This window comes from Geotrypetes seraphini, chromosome 17 (assembly GCF_902459505.1).
Source record: "Geotrypetes seraphini chromosome 17, aGeoSer1.1, whole genome shotgun sequence".
NCBI lineage: Eukaryota > Metazoa > Chordata > Amphibia > Gymnophiona > Dermophiidae > Geotrypetes > Geotrypetes seraphini.
The window spans coordinates 46,021,047-46,034,078 of record NC_047100.1 but is presented as its reverse complement, the minus strand read 5'-3'; the positions used below and the strand labels follow the sequence as shown (position 1 = coordinate 46,034,078).

Here is a 13,032-nt window from a genome sequence, read left to right as displayed (position 1 = left end):
AAGGAGTTTCCCTGCTTCTCAGCCCATTAGGGCTACTCCTTCACTGTGAGAACGAGAAATGGTGTAAGAGAGGAGGGGGGGGATGATATCCAGGTATGAGCAGATAAAAGACAGTGACATGAAGGTGATAGAAGGGATATGAGAGGCAAAGAAGAAAAATAAAGGAAAATGAGATGAAAGGGGAAAGAAATGAAGACAGGAAAGAAGTAAATGGCAACCTTGGGAAAGGAATAAAAGTCAGATAAGAGGAACTGAGAGTGGCAGAGACCAACAGAAATCTCTTCTCTTCCCCAAACACAGAGACACACAAACATACACACACACACAAAAACGCAGACAAAAGTATTTATTTTCAGTTTCGAGATTAGAATGAATATCATGTCCATTCTTCAGACGTGAAAAAATCTCTCTAATAAGGTGCATCAGGGCTTTTGGGAAAACAGGGAGAAGTGCAACAACAGATTAGGACAGGGGCAATGGTAATTCAGGGCTTTGGGGGAAGGCGGAGGGCAACAGCAGATTAGGGAAATAATGGAAGGAAGGGGGTAGCAGTGGGTCAGTGATACAGGGATTATGGAGGTAGCAGATTAATGAGGCCCTGAGTTTTAAGTCAATAATGAACGATCAAGCAGGAAGTAAATGTTTACTAATTTTCTGGGATGGGTTTTAGAAATGTATAACAAGATGTTATTGATGTATGGACTGAATATTGTAATTAACATGCTTTATCTATTGTGATTCTGGTTTTAAGATTTGCATTTTATGAAATGCAGTTTTATTGTAAACTTCCTGAAGTATTCATAGCTGTTTTTTGGGTTTTTTTAAAATAAATAACCCATGTATGTTTTTAGACGACACATATGCTTTTCTGTATTAAGTTATTGTATGTCCTATGTGCAATTTATTTTTTTGTGAAAATATGGCATGTGAACAGAACTGGTGAGAGTCCCTAGAAAAGAAAGTGGCAACATCGGTGGTCATGTAAAACAGTATGGGGTATTTTATCGGCTCTTGTAGTCCAATTGAGGGCTGCTTTCTAAATGTTGTCACCATAAGGTCAGCACGAGTGTCTCATATCCTGTCCAGATCATGCTTGGGTGGGGAAAGTGTAGGGGGGGCTGATCGTTATCTGATTTGGGGCCGTTCTGTAACAGTTTTCATAAATGATGTTGCAAGGGTCTGGCAAGAAAAAAAAATGTATTTGCGCCAATGCCAAGCTCTGCAACAGATATAGCAGATAAAATGAGGTATGAATGTGAGAAGTGGTAAAGAGTCTGGCAACAAAGATTAGATGTAAATAAGAGCACAGTCAAGATTACGGGAGAGGGATCTTCAAAGGTGACGATCATATCTGATAATTACAAGAGCTGGAAGAATGCTAGACTACACAAGGATTACTAATGCGGCCTCTCCTAAAGCACTGTGTCCATTTCTGGAACCTGTATGTCCAAAAAGGAGCTGATAGAGGCAACGCAAAAATGGCTCCAAATCTGTATCATCAGACTTAAGAACCTCATATGTATAACTAGAGAAAAGAGCAAAGGAAGATATTTTAATGGTGCTTGTATATAATCAATTATTCTAATTAGGAAAATAAGGAGAATTTTCATTAGATTCATTGCTTCCTAAGAAGTAAACAATCATGCAATATACCATATAATCAAGGCTTTTGATTACTCTAATATCCCTAGTACCTGAACAAGTTTTAATTAATTAAACCTCAGTAATACTAAGATACAGACACCAGTCCAGCAGCGAGAGATGCTGATGGGGCTCTACTACCACCCGCTGGGACAGAACGAACACACAAAGAAATGTTTACAGGAATTAGGAAATCTGGCAAACTGTATTGTGTTTAATAATCAGCCACTAAAACACATGCACGCTAAACCGGCTTGGAACCAGTTTAAGGGCACATTTTAGTTTTGAGAATCTGCCCCTTAGTGATAATCCTATGCACTCCCCCCCATGTGCAACCTGGCTCTCCTTCCCAAGGGGGAAGGGAATTCATGGTACAACAGCAGCCTCTACTCACAGAACCTGTATCAAAGAGATCTGTGGACTGTAGTCCCAATCCAGGGATATCACAGCTTTAACTAGATTATAAAGGAGTATGGGGAAGTAAAACTGAAGCTAAGACATTATACAGTAGAATCTCAGTTCTCCATTTGTAGCTTGAAATGTGCAAACAATTAAACTGCAGGTCTACCAAACAGGCTGATCCAGTCATGGTTTTGATTCATTGCATTCATATGCTTTTAGCTCTAATTATCTAAAGGAAATCAAGGAGACAATCAAAATTGAAAGTCCATGTACAACAGAACAAAATCAGGACAAGATTGGCCTGTGTGATAGACCTGGGGTGAGCCGATACCCTAACTTTCACACTATTTTGTCTCTCAAGTGCTTGCAGTATCTTGCAAACTTTCCGGCCAGCGGCACACTAAATCCAGTGCCCCGGCCGGAAGGCGCCCAAAGTGTGCGGAGGCCCATCTGGCTGCAACCCGCTTCAGTGGAGGGATCCGGGAGGTGCGGGGAGAGGAGAAGAGACACCAGCCAGGAGGAGAGTCGTCCGTGCCGGCTGACTTTCTACAGGACGTGCCTTTCACCGCGAGAGGCGTGTCCTGTAGGCAGTAAGCCGGCTTAGACAACGTTGCGGCACTTGCAATACACTGCTCTATAGGCTCTACATTCACAAAGAAGGGAGACGAAAATGATAAAAGGGATGGGACAACTTCCCTATGAGCAAAGGCTAAAGCAGCTAGGGCAGAGAAGATATGATAGAGGTCTATAAAATATTGAGTGGAGTAGAACAAGTAGATATGAATCGCTTGTTTACTCTTTCCAAAATACTAAGACTGGGGGGCATGCAATGAAACTACTAAGTAGAAGATTTAGAACAAACCGGAGAAAATATTTCTTCACTCAATTAAACTCTGGAATTCATTGCTGGAAAATGTAGCAAAAGCAGTTAGTTTAGCAGGGTTTAAAAAAAGGTTTGGCCAATTTCCTAAAAGAAGTTCATAAGTCATTATTAAGATGGTTTGGGAAAATTCACTGCTTATTCCTAGAATAAACAGCATAAAATCTGGTTTTCTCCTTGGGATCTTGCCAGGTACTTGTGCCGGGCAAAATGGTAGAAACAATGATAAAAAATAAAATTGTGGAACACATAGACAAACATGATTTAATGAGACAGTCAGTATGGGTTCAGCCAAGGGAGATCTTGCCTCACCAATTTGTTTGACTTCTTTGACGGTGTGTATAAACAGGTGGATAAAGGTGAGCCGGTTGATAGTGTATTTAGATTTTCAAAAAGCTTTTGATAAAGTTCCTCATGAGAAGCTCCTGAGAAAATTAAAAAGTCATGTGATAGGTGGCAAAGTTCAGTTGTGGATTAGAAATTGGTTATCAGATAGAAAACAGAGGGCAGGTTTAAATGGTTATTTCTCTCAGTGGAGGAGAGTAAACAGTGGAGTGCCACAGGGACCGGTGCTATTTAATTTATTTATAAATGATCTAGAAATTGGAATAACCAGTGAAGTGATTAAGTTTGCAGATGACACTAAACTGTTCAAAGTTGTTAAAACGCATGCGGATTGTGAAAAATTGCAAGCAGACCTTTGGAAATTGGAAGACTGGGCATCCAAGTGGCAGATGAAATTTAATGTGGACAAATGCAAAGTGATGCACATTGGGAATAATAACCCGAATTACAGTTACCGGATGCTAGGGTCCACCTTGGGGGTTAGCGCCCAAGAAAAGGATCTGGGTGTCATCGTAAACAATACGATGAAACCTTCCGCTCAATGTGTGGTGGCGGCCAAAAAAACAAACAGGATACTAGGAATTATTTAAAAAGGGATGGTTAACAAGACTGTTATAATGCTCCTGTATCGCTCCATGGTGAGACCTCATCTGGAGTATTGCATTCAGTTCTGGTCTCCTTATCTCAAGAAAGATATAGTGGCACTAGAAAAGGTTCAAAGAAGTGTGACCAAGATGATAAAGGGGATGGAACTCCTCTCGTATGAGGAAAGACTAAAACGGTTAGGGCTCTTCAGCTTGGAACAGAGACGGTTGAGGGGAGATATGATTGAAGTCTACAAAATCCTGAGTGGAGTAGAACAGGTACAAGTGGATCAATTTTTCACTCCGTCAAAAATTACAAAGACTAGGGGACACTCGATGAAGTTTCAGGGAAATACTTTTAAACCAATAGGAGGAAAAAGTTTTACATTGAGAGAATAGTTAAGCTCTGGAGTGCGTTGCCAGAGGATGTGGTAGGAGCGGATAGCGTAGCTGGTTTTAAGAAAGGCTTGGACCATTTCCTGGCGGAAAAGTCCATAGTCTGTTATTGAAAAAGACATGGGGGCAGCCACTGCTTGCCCTAGATCGGTAGCATGGAATATTGCTACTCCTTGGGTTTTGGCCAGGTATTAGTGACCTGGATTGGCCACTGTGAGAACAGGCTAGTGGGCTTGATGGACTATTCTAATGTTCAAATTATGCAAGGTGAGCCGGCTTGCCTAACTAGTCACATGACATTCTACGACATGCACTCTTACCACTTCTCCCACGAAAATATGAAAGCGCAGAAACTTTTTGAAGAACCCTCATACATACAGTTGTTATCTGTGCAATCTCAAATCTTCTTGGCATAGAGGCTAAAAATAGAGAATTGAACTATGAGCTGAGGCAGGAGGAGAAGCATTCTGAGCTCTTTTGGTAGGATGAGATATAAAATAAATTTTAAAAATAATGTACACTCCTCCCTCCTTATTTGTGGTTTCGGCACCCACGGTTTCGACTATTCATGGTTTATAGCGTGCTGGCTCCTCCCCCCCCCAAAAAAATTAAGTCTATAGCTAACTGAAGCTGCAAGGTTATTTTTCAAAAATTACAGACTGTCAAAAGCATGACTTAAATCCACCCTATATTTCTGCTGGTAGGGTCAATGAAACCTGCAGATACCACAGTGCAGATAGACCCAGCAAAAGCACAGTACAGCAGAGCAGTGTTCATATGATTTACAATCTGTCATCGGAACAACTTGAGAGGAACGTGCAACAAATCAAGTGGTTAAAATAGATCCAAAGCCTCCTTATTTAATTCTCCTCAGTAGTAACCAAGTGTAAAGTGGTTTTAATAAGCTGGAGATGCTTAAAGTATGCAAATGATGGTGTACTGCCTTCTATTATTACCTGTTCCTCCTCCCCTTTCCAAACCAGAGGGTCAAGCATTTTTTTAGCCCACTGGATTAGAGACTCGAGTATTACTTGATGTTGGGTAAAGCCAATTTTGTTTTTTGCCTACATGACCATACCCCGACAGTGTTGACGAGTCTTATATTTCAAGAAAGGGATTAAAATATAACCTTTTTCTGTATTATGTGAGAAAGAACCTGGACTGTAGCTGTCCTGTAACAAGCAGAAGGGGTTATGCTACTGTGGAGAGCTGGTGCCACTGCATAAGCATAGGCAAACACACTGCCACCCAAAACAAGAAAGTCAGGGACACCAAAGACAGGACAAAAGTTTAAAGAAAAACAAAAAACAGAGGAAAGAGGGAAAAAGCCATGGCACAAAGAGGAATCATAATGCAAGCACAGGAGAGCTGAAGGGGTAAAATACGGATCGAAACCTGGACGTCCTTAAAAATCTGAGGTTCATGCCACTTTTTACGTGTAATCAGTTTTGTTTTGGGTTTTAAAAATGTAAATCATATTTATTAAATTTAAATTTCAAATACAAACAAAATAGTTAAAAAAAACAACAATTTTCAAATACAAGAAGAAAACCAAAATTTACAGAGTTAATATATAATAAACAGTTTTTATTTTCAAAACAGAAAAGCAACCTGCAAAGTACAGGCAACCGTGGAATAACAACAAAGTAGAACCAGAATACAAAATAGCCACTTTTAGGCTCCGACAGACCCCAACACTTCTCCCTCCCTATGCCGATACGAAAAGTGGCACGGCCCTATGATGCAATTACAATATTATAATTATAATATTGTAATCACATCATTGCATTAAGAATTGGGAGGAGGGTAAGAGAAAATTATTGTTTTATTTATTTATTTATTCAATTTTCTATACCATTCTCCCAGGGGAGCTCAGAACGGTTTACATGAGTTTATTCAGGTACTTGAGCATTTTTCCCTGTCTGTCCCGGTGGGCTCACAATCTATCTAATGTACCTGGGGCAATAGGGGGATTAAGTGACTTGCCCAGGGTCACAAGGAGCAGGGTGGGATTTGAACCCACAACCCCAGGGTGCCAAGGCTGTAGCTTTAACCACTGTGCCACACTCTCCCCTGTTAACTTGTGTAGTTAACAGTGCGTTTTATGCAGTGTTTCATGTTCAATTAAATGTACTGCACACTGTCAAAGTCTGAAAATCAATAAAGATTTACAAAAAAAAAAAATGGCACCGACCTCAGATTTTTAAGGACGTCCGGGCTTAGATCCGGAAGGTCCGCCTTTTACCCCTCCCCGAGCAGGAGAAATCGGCTGTGCCCTTTTGTTCCCGGGCACAGTCTCTGCCAAGGACCCCCCACCCCAGCGCCGTGAATCGTCCGATTGCAGCGTTTGGGGAGCGATCCGGCACCTCTGCGGGAGGCCCGGGACGAGGACCCTCCCCCCCCCCAGGTCACTTCTTACTCTCCCCTGAAGCAAGAAGCCCGACTTCCGGGGACCCAACTCGCCTCCACATGCCGCCGATCCGCGCGCGAGCCTCCCCTCCAGTCCAGGCGAATCTGTCGCCGGCGTGGAAGGCCCCGCCTCCTCCGCAGTCAAGGAGAAGCGGCCAGTAGCAAAGTCCCCGGAGCCTCGGGCCGCGCCCTCTGCTGGAACGCCAAAGGCATTGCACGCTTGAAAGTAATTCCGGAGGCTTCGACCCGGACCCTCTGCTTAGACAAAAAAAAAAGAATTTGGGATTGGTTATTATACATCAGGGGTGTCAAAGTCCCTGCTGGAGGGCTGCAATCCAGTCGGGTTTTCAGGATTTCCCCAATGAATATGCATGAGATCTATTTGCTTGCACTGCTTTCATTGTATGCTAATAGATCTCATGCATATTCATTGGGGAAATCCTGAAAACCCGACTGGATTGCGGCCCTCAAAGAGGGACTTTGACATCCCTGTTATAGATGCACAGTGTCGCAGATCGAATTTCTCCCTAGGATAGGGTTGCCAGATCTCACCCCAGCCCTGCCTCCACACCCCACCCAACCGCATCGAGTCATATCCATGCATTCAGCTCAAAGGAAAGCTTTTCAAAACCCAAAGAAAGGGTGGAACAGTCAATGGCCTTGTTCCCGCAGTTAAAGGAGGGAATGCGCATGTGCGTGCGGCCCCCTCCTTCCTACCAAATCTATCTCCCTCCCCCTTACTTTCACGGCACATTAGTAAAGTAAGTTGCTCAAGCCAGCTGAGCCTGCCTGCCTGCAGTCGCGTGTGTGTGCGTCAGAGGAGAAGCTTTCGCTCACACACACGCGACTGCAGGCAGGCAGGCTCAGTTGGCTTGAACAACTTACTTTACTAATGCGCCACGAAGGTAAGGGGGAGGGAGGAGGATTCTCGGGCCGCGCAACGGTGCCGAAGGGCGGTGGGTTGGCATGAAGGAAGGGTGGTGGTGGGGAGAAGGTGCTGGAAGGGAAATGGGGAAGACAAAAGTGGGCAGAAGAGCTAGAAGGGAAATGGGGAAGACAGAGTGGGGAGAAGACAGAGATGCCAGACTGTGGGGAGAGCGGAGGGAAGAAGATGGGTGCCAGACCAATTGGGGGGGGGGGAGGGAGAGGCACAGTAACAGAGCAAATGGAAGACGCTGAGAGAAGACAGACAATGGATGGAAGGAATTGAATGAGAAGATGAGGAAAGCAGAAACCAGACAACAAAGGTCTAAAAAAAATTTTCTATTTATTTCCTTTTGCTTTAGGATTGCTCTAGTATATTAGTTGTGTTAATAAAAATTTATAAACAAAGCCCTGCCAGCTGAACATCTCTTTCTCTAGTTCAGCAGTCAGAACTTTGATTTATAAGGAACGAATAAGCTAAATATTGCAGTACTGAGGTTTGTATGGATGCTGTGAGGACGGGGCGGTGAAGGTGACGAGGGGACGGGACACTGAAGGGGATGGTGGTTCGGGGATGGGGCAGTGATGGGGACAGAATTTTTCCCGTGTCATTCTCTAGTGTCAATCCCAAACAATTACTCTGAGAATCAGGAGGAGAGAAAATCCTCAAGCACGGCTCATTCAAAAGTAAAGATTCTAGACTTTAAAAAAAATTTAAATTTGTTCAGATGGAGTATTATGTCAAGGAATTGTTGTCTGGCAAGTGGAAAAGAAGGTTGCTTTGGTTCTCAAAAGTAGGAATAAGGTAAGGAATAAGAAGGTTAGCTTTCCATAAACTACAAAAGATCACAGAAAGAAAGACAGGCAAAAATATCTGGAAAAGTTAAGAGAGGCTGGTAGTGTAGTCAGGAAAGCAAAGATGCAAATGGAAGAAAAAATAGCTGACATTTTTTTAATGTAATAGTGATAGGAAAAAGTTCAAAAGTGGCATTGTGTGACTCAAAGGTGAAGGAAAGAAATATATAGGAGCTGATAAAGATAAAGCTGCATTGCTTAACAAATATTTCTGTTCTGTGTGCTGGGAGCGGGACTGTAGAACACAAACACAAATGATCAATTTTCAGAGGGTTGTATTCGTGGGGAGCTAACTAAAGGTAGACAAAGCAATGGGGACAGAAGGTGTACATCTGAGGGTGCTGATGGAACTTAGGGAAGTTCTGGTGGCTCCACTGGATGACTTGCTCAATGTTGGGAGTGGCACCGGAGAAGGTACTGGAGAAGCGCAGATGTGGTCCCTCTCCACAAAAGTGGAAGTAAGGAAGAAGTAGGGACCTACAGGCCTGTAAGTCTGACTTCTGTGGTAAGTAAATTAATGGAAACGTTGTTAAAACGAAGAATAGTGATGTTTCTGGAATCCAGTGGATTACGGGACCCAAGGCAATATGGATTCATTAAAGGAAGATCTTGTCAAACAAATCTGATTAATTTCTTTGACTGGGTGACCAGAGAATTGGATAGACGGAGTGCACTAGATGTGGTGTATTTAGATTTTAGCAAAGCCTTTGACAGTGTTCCACACAGATGTCTAATAAATAAGCTGAGTGCTCTTGGTATGGGCTCCAAAGTGACAGATTGGGTCAGGAACTGGTTGAGTGGAAGGTGACAGAGGGGAGTGCTCAATGGAGATCGCGCTGAGGAAAGAGATATTACCAGTGGTATGCTTCAAGGTTCAGTTCTTTTTAATATTTTTTGTAAGCGATATTGCTGAAGAGCTGTCAGGTAAGATTTGTCTCTATTGCGAATGATACCAAAATCTGCAATAGAGTAGATACCTTGATGGCATGAATAATATGAGGAAGGGCCTAGATGGCGTGAATAATATGAGGAAGGGCCAAGCAAAGCTTGAATGGTCTGAAATTTGGCAGCTATGATTTCATGCAAAGAAATGCAAGGTCATGTATTTGGTCTGTAAAAACCCATGGGAACGGTACAGTTTATGGGGGGTAAAGAACTTTTGTGCATGAAAGAGGAGGGAAAAGGATGTGATAGTATGTGGCCAAACAGGTTGACAAGGCGATGGCAAAAGCTAGAATGCTTGAGTGCATAGAAAGAGGAATGGCCAGTAGGAAAAAAGGAGGTATTGATGCCCCTGGTGAGACTTCATTTAGAATATTGTGTACAATTCTGGAGGCCACACCTTCAAAAAGATATAAAAAGGATGGAGTTGGCCCAGAGAAAGGCTACTAAAATGATTGGTGGTTTTTGTCATAAGGTGCATGGACACAGACTCAAAGATCTCAATATGTATACTTTAGAGGAAAGGCGGGAGGGGAGATACAGTAGTGACATTTAAATACCTATGTGGCATAAATACACATGAGAAGAGTCTTTCAATTGAAATAGGCCCAGGAGTAATCTAAGGAAATACTTTTTAAAGAAAGGGTGGTACTGTAATTTAAGCCACTAACTAAACATAATTTTGTCTGAAAAGTATAATTCCATGTAATTTCGTGAGATTTCTGGTAATTCCTTGATAACTGTGACTATTCAGTTACATCAGATTGATTTTGATAACAGGCATAAAAGTTTGTGTGAAAATTGAATCAAAATTCAGCAATCAGTTTTTCGTTTTTGTTCATGTGTACGTTGTATTTCATGTCATACTAATTTACAGATTATGTTTATTATTTTAAAGAACCACGACGCAGGTATTGTGCCAAAACATGGCCATGTCGGGTCAGTCAATAAAAATCCTGACATGTCAATCTCTTGCAGAGGTCTTCTCTTTGTTGTGCTCCAGAGATCACATATATACACAGAAATCAGATACAATATACTTTTTAATGCAATCAGGAAAAGCAGATGTCAGAAAGAGTCTCCCTCACACAAAAAGACTGTGGATTCCCTCTAATATATAGGAAGGTGTTCCTAACCAAAACAATTAAACACTAGTACATACACTTCCTATGTCTAAAGACTGATGGCTGCTTTAACCAATCAGAAAGCATGCAAGCTGGGAGAAAAGATGGATATATTTTCCTATCTTGGTGCCTAACAATGTCTGCTTTTACTGTACACTACAGATAAAACAAATACATAGAAAAACATGTTTTTCTTGTATTAGCTGGAGGACAGATATATGTAAAAATGGAAACATCAACAGTATAGTTATGTTAACTTTTAGCTTAGGCTCTCAAGCCTAACTTTCGCTTGAATAACCATGATTTTTCCAGCCTATATCACCCCTATTGTTTATTTCTGCTTCCAAAATGAAGCCAAATTAAAATTAGTCTCGTTACTTAATTGGCGGCATTTATATGTCTAGGCAAAGGAGGACAAGGCTTTGTGGGATCGTAACAGGGCGGGGTCATAACAGGGCGGGGCTGGAGAAGAACAGGATGGGGCTGGGGCCATGTGTCCAGGTTTCTACTTTGGAAAATTTGGTAACTCTAATTTTATCTATGTAAATGTTTCTAAAATGGCTGCTCTCACTCTATGTGCTGGCATAGGGTTACCATCATAAAAACCCAGCTGCATAGCCATGCCCCGTTCTGACTCAGCTCCACCTTGTTCCGCATGCAGCCGCAACCTGTTCTGCCTCAATCCCACCTCGTTCAGCCCCCAGCTCGGCCCCCACAAAGCCTTGTCTCTTCTTTCCCGACCTCTGAGTAGCGTCTGGAGGGCCTCTAGCATGTGCGGAAGTGTATGACATCATCCGCACATGCTTCTTGAAGGCCCTCCAGACACAGCCAGAGCTCGGGGGCTTTCCAAAACCCGTACAAACTGCTGGGTTTTGGAAAGTCCATCCGGGCAACCGGACAGTCCTCTAATAAGAGGACATGTCCGGGTTTTCCCGGATGTCTGGTAACCCTATGCTGGCAGCTACACATGCTCCTACAGGTATTTTACAAAAGGCTCTACATCAGGGGTGTCAAAGTCCCTCCTTGAGGGTCACAATCCAGTCGGGTTTTCAGGATTTCTCCATTGAATATGCATGAGATCTATTAGCATACAACGAAAGCAGTGCATGCAAATAGATCTCATGCATGTTCATTAGGGAAATCCTGAAAACCCGACTGGATTGCGGCCCTTGAGGAGGGACTTTGACACCCTTGCTCTACATCAACAGATATTTTGACGTCAAAGAGAAGGCTTCCGACGCAGGCGCAGATCTCGGAAGGAGCCGCCCGCAGCTTTGAAGGAAAAGTGAGTGCAACAAGGGAGCTGGCCAGAAACTAAGCAGGAAGTGGGGGGAGGGGAGGGGGAAGAGAAATGCTGCTGCTGCTGCACAGGGAAGGGAGGAGGAAAGGGGGTAGAGAAATGCTGCTGCACCCAATTGGGGAGTGAGAGGGAAGGAGGGAGAAGGAAAACAAGGGAGAGGAATGAGAGATGTCAAGTCCATGGGATGGAAGGAGGAAAAGGAATGAAGAAAAGGAGATACTAGACCATGGAGGGGGAGGGAGAGATACCAGGGCATGGGGGGGGAGGAGACAGATGCTAGGCCAGGGGAAAAGAAGGAAGGAAGGAGAGAAAGATAGGAAGGGAAGAAAGCAGAAAAATTGAATAAGTTAATGCCAAAGATAGATGCAACTTCGTTAAGACCAGACACAGGGACTTTATGAAAACAGAGTTTCACTTCTCTGAGCATATATTTAAGGAGGTTTTCGCTCTCTCCTTACTGGTATTTATTACAGTCAGTTTTCTTATTTTAAAGATAGATGCAAGGCAGAAAGTGAAGACGGAGAGAAAAGCAGTCAAAGGACAAGAAGGCCCTGGAAACATAGTTAAAAACACAGAAAAATAAAGCACCAGATTGATTGAAATGTGTCAGTTTTGACTTTAAATGTGAGGGCTGCAGAAAAAAATAGGGTACTTGGAGGGCCTCAGAAAAAATAGTTAATGTCTTATTAAAGAAATGACAATTTTGCATGAAGTAAAACTCTTTATAATTTATAAATCTTTTCTTTTAAGATTTATAAGCTTTAAAGAGTTTTACCTCATGCAAAATTGTCATTTCTTTAATAAGACATTAACTATTTTTTTCTGTGGCTCTCCAAGTACCTACAAATCCAAAATGTGGCCCTCCATAGAGTTTGAGTTCACTGGGTTAGAGGAACAAAAAAATGAGTTGAGAAAACAAATCAGTTTCTTCCTTTGTGATTTCAGAAAAAAAAAAACAACCAAAGTATAGCGGTGTCACAGTGGGGGGGAGGTGAACAAAGTGGGGAAGGAGGCAGTGGCCTGGTGGAGAATTCACCATTAATCTTGTGCAATTTGTCACTGAAGAAGGCTCCTATGATAGGAGGCTTGCGCCAGAAGACGTATGAGGAGAGACTGGAAGCCCTGAATATGTATACCCTAGAGGAAAGGAGAGACAGGGGAGATATGATTCAGACGTTCAAATACTTAAAGGGTATTAACGTAGAACAAAATCCTTTCCAGAGAAAGGAA

General features: G+C 42.5%; 2 protein-coding genes across 2 annotated transcripts in view; both read right to left on the bottom strand.

Moving 5' to 3' along the window:
- The window catches only part of LOC117351285 (hyaluronidase-3-like), a 33,167-nt gene extending 26,258 nt beyond the window's left edge, over positions 1–6,909 (bottom strand). The window contains exon 1 of the mRNA XM_033926391.1: positions 6,712–6,909. The gene's annotated coding sequence lies outside the window, so the exon portion shown is untranslated. The remainder of the gene's footprint in view (positions 1–6,711) is intronic.
- LOC117351284 (hyaluronidase-1-like) overlaps positions 1–13,032 on the bottom strand; it is a 49,844-nt gene that overhangs the window by 7,448 nt on the left and 29,364 nt on the right. The gene's annotated exons all lie outside the window — the stretch shown is intronic.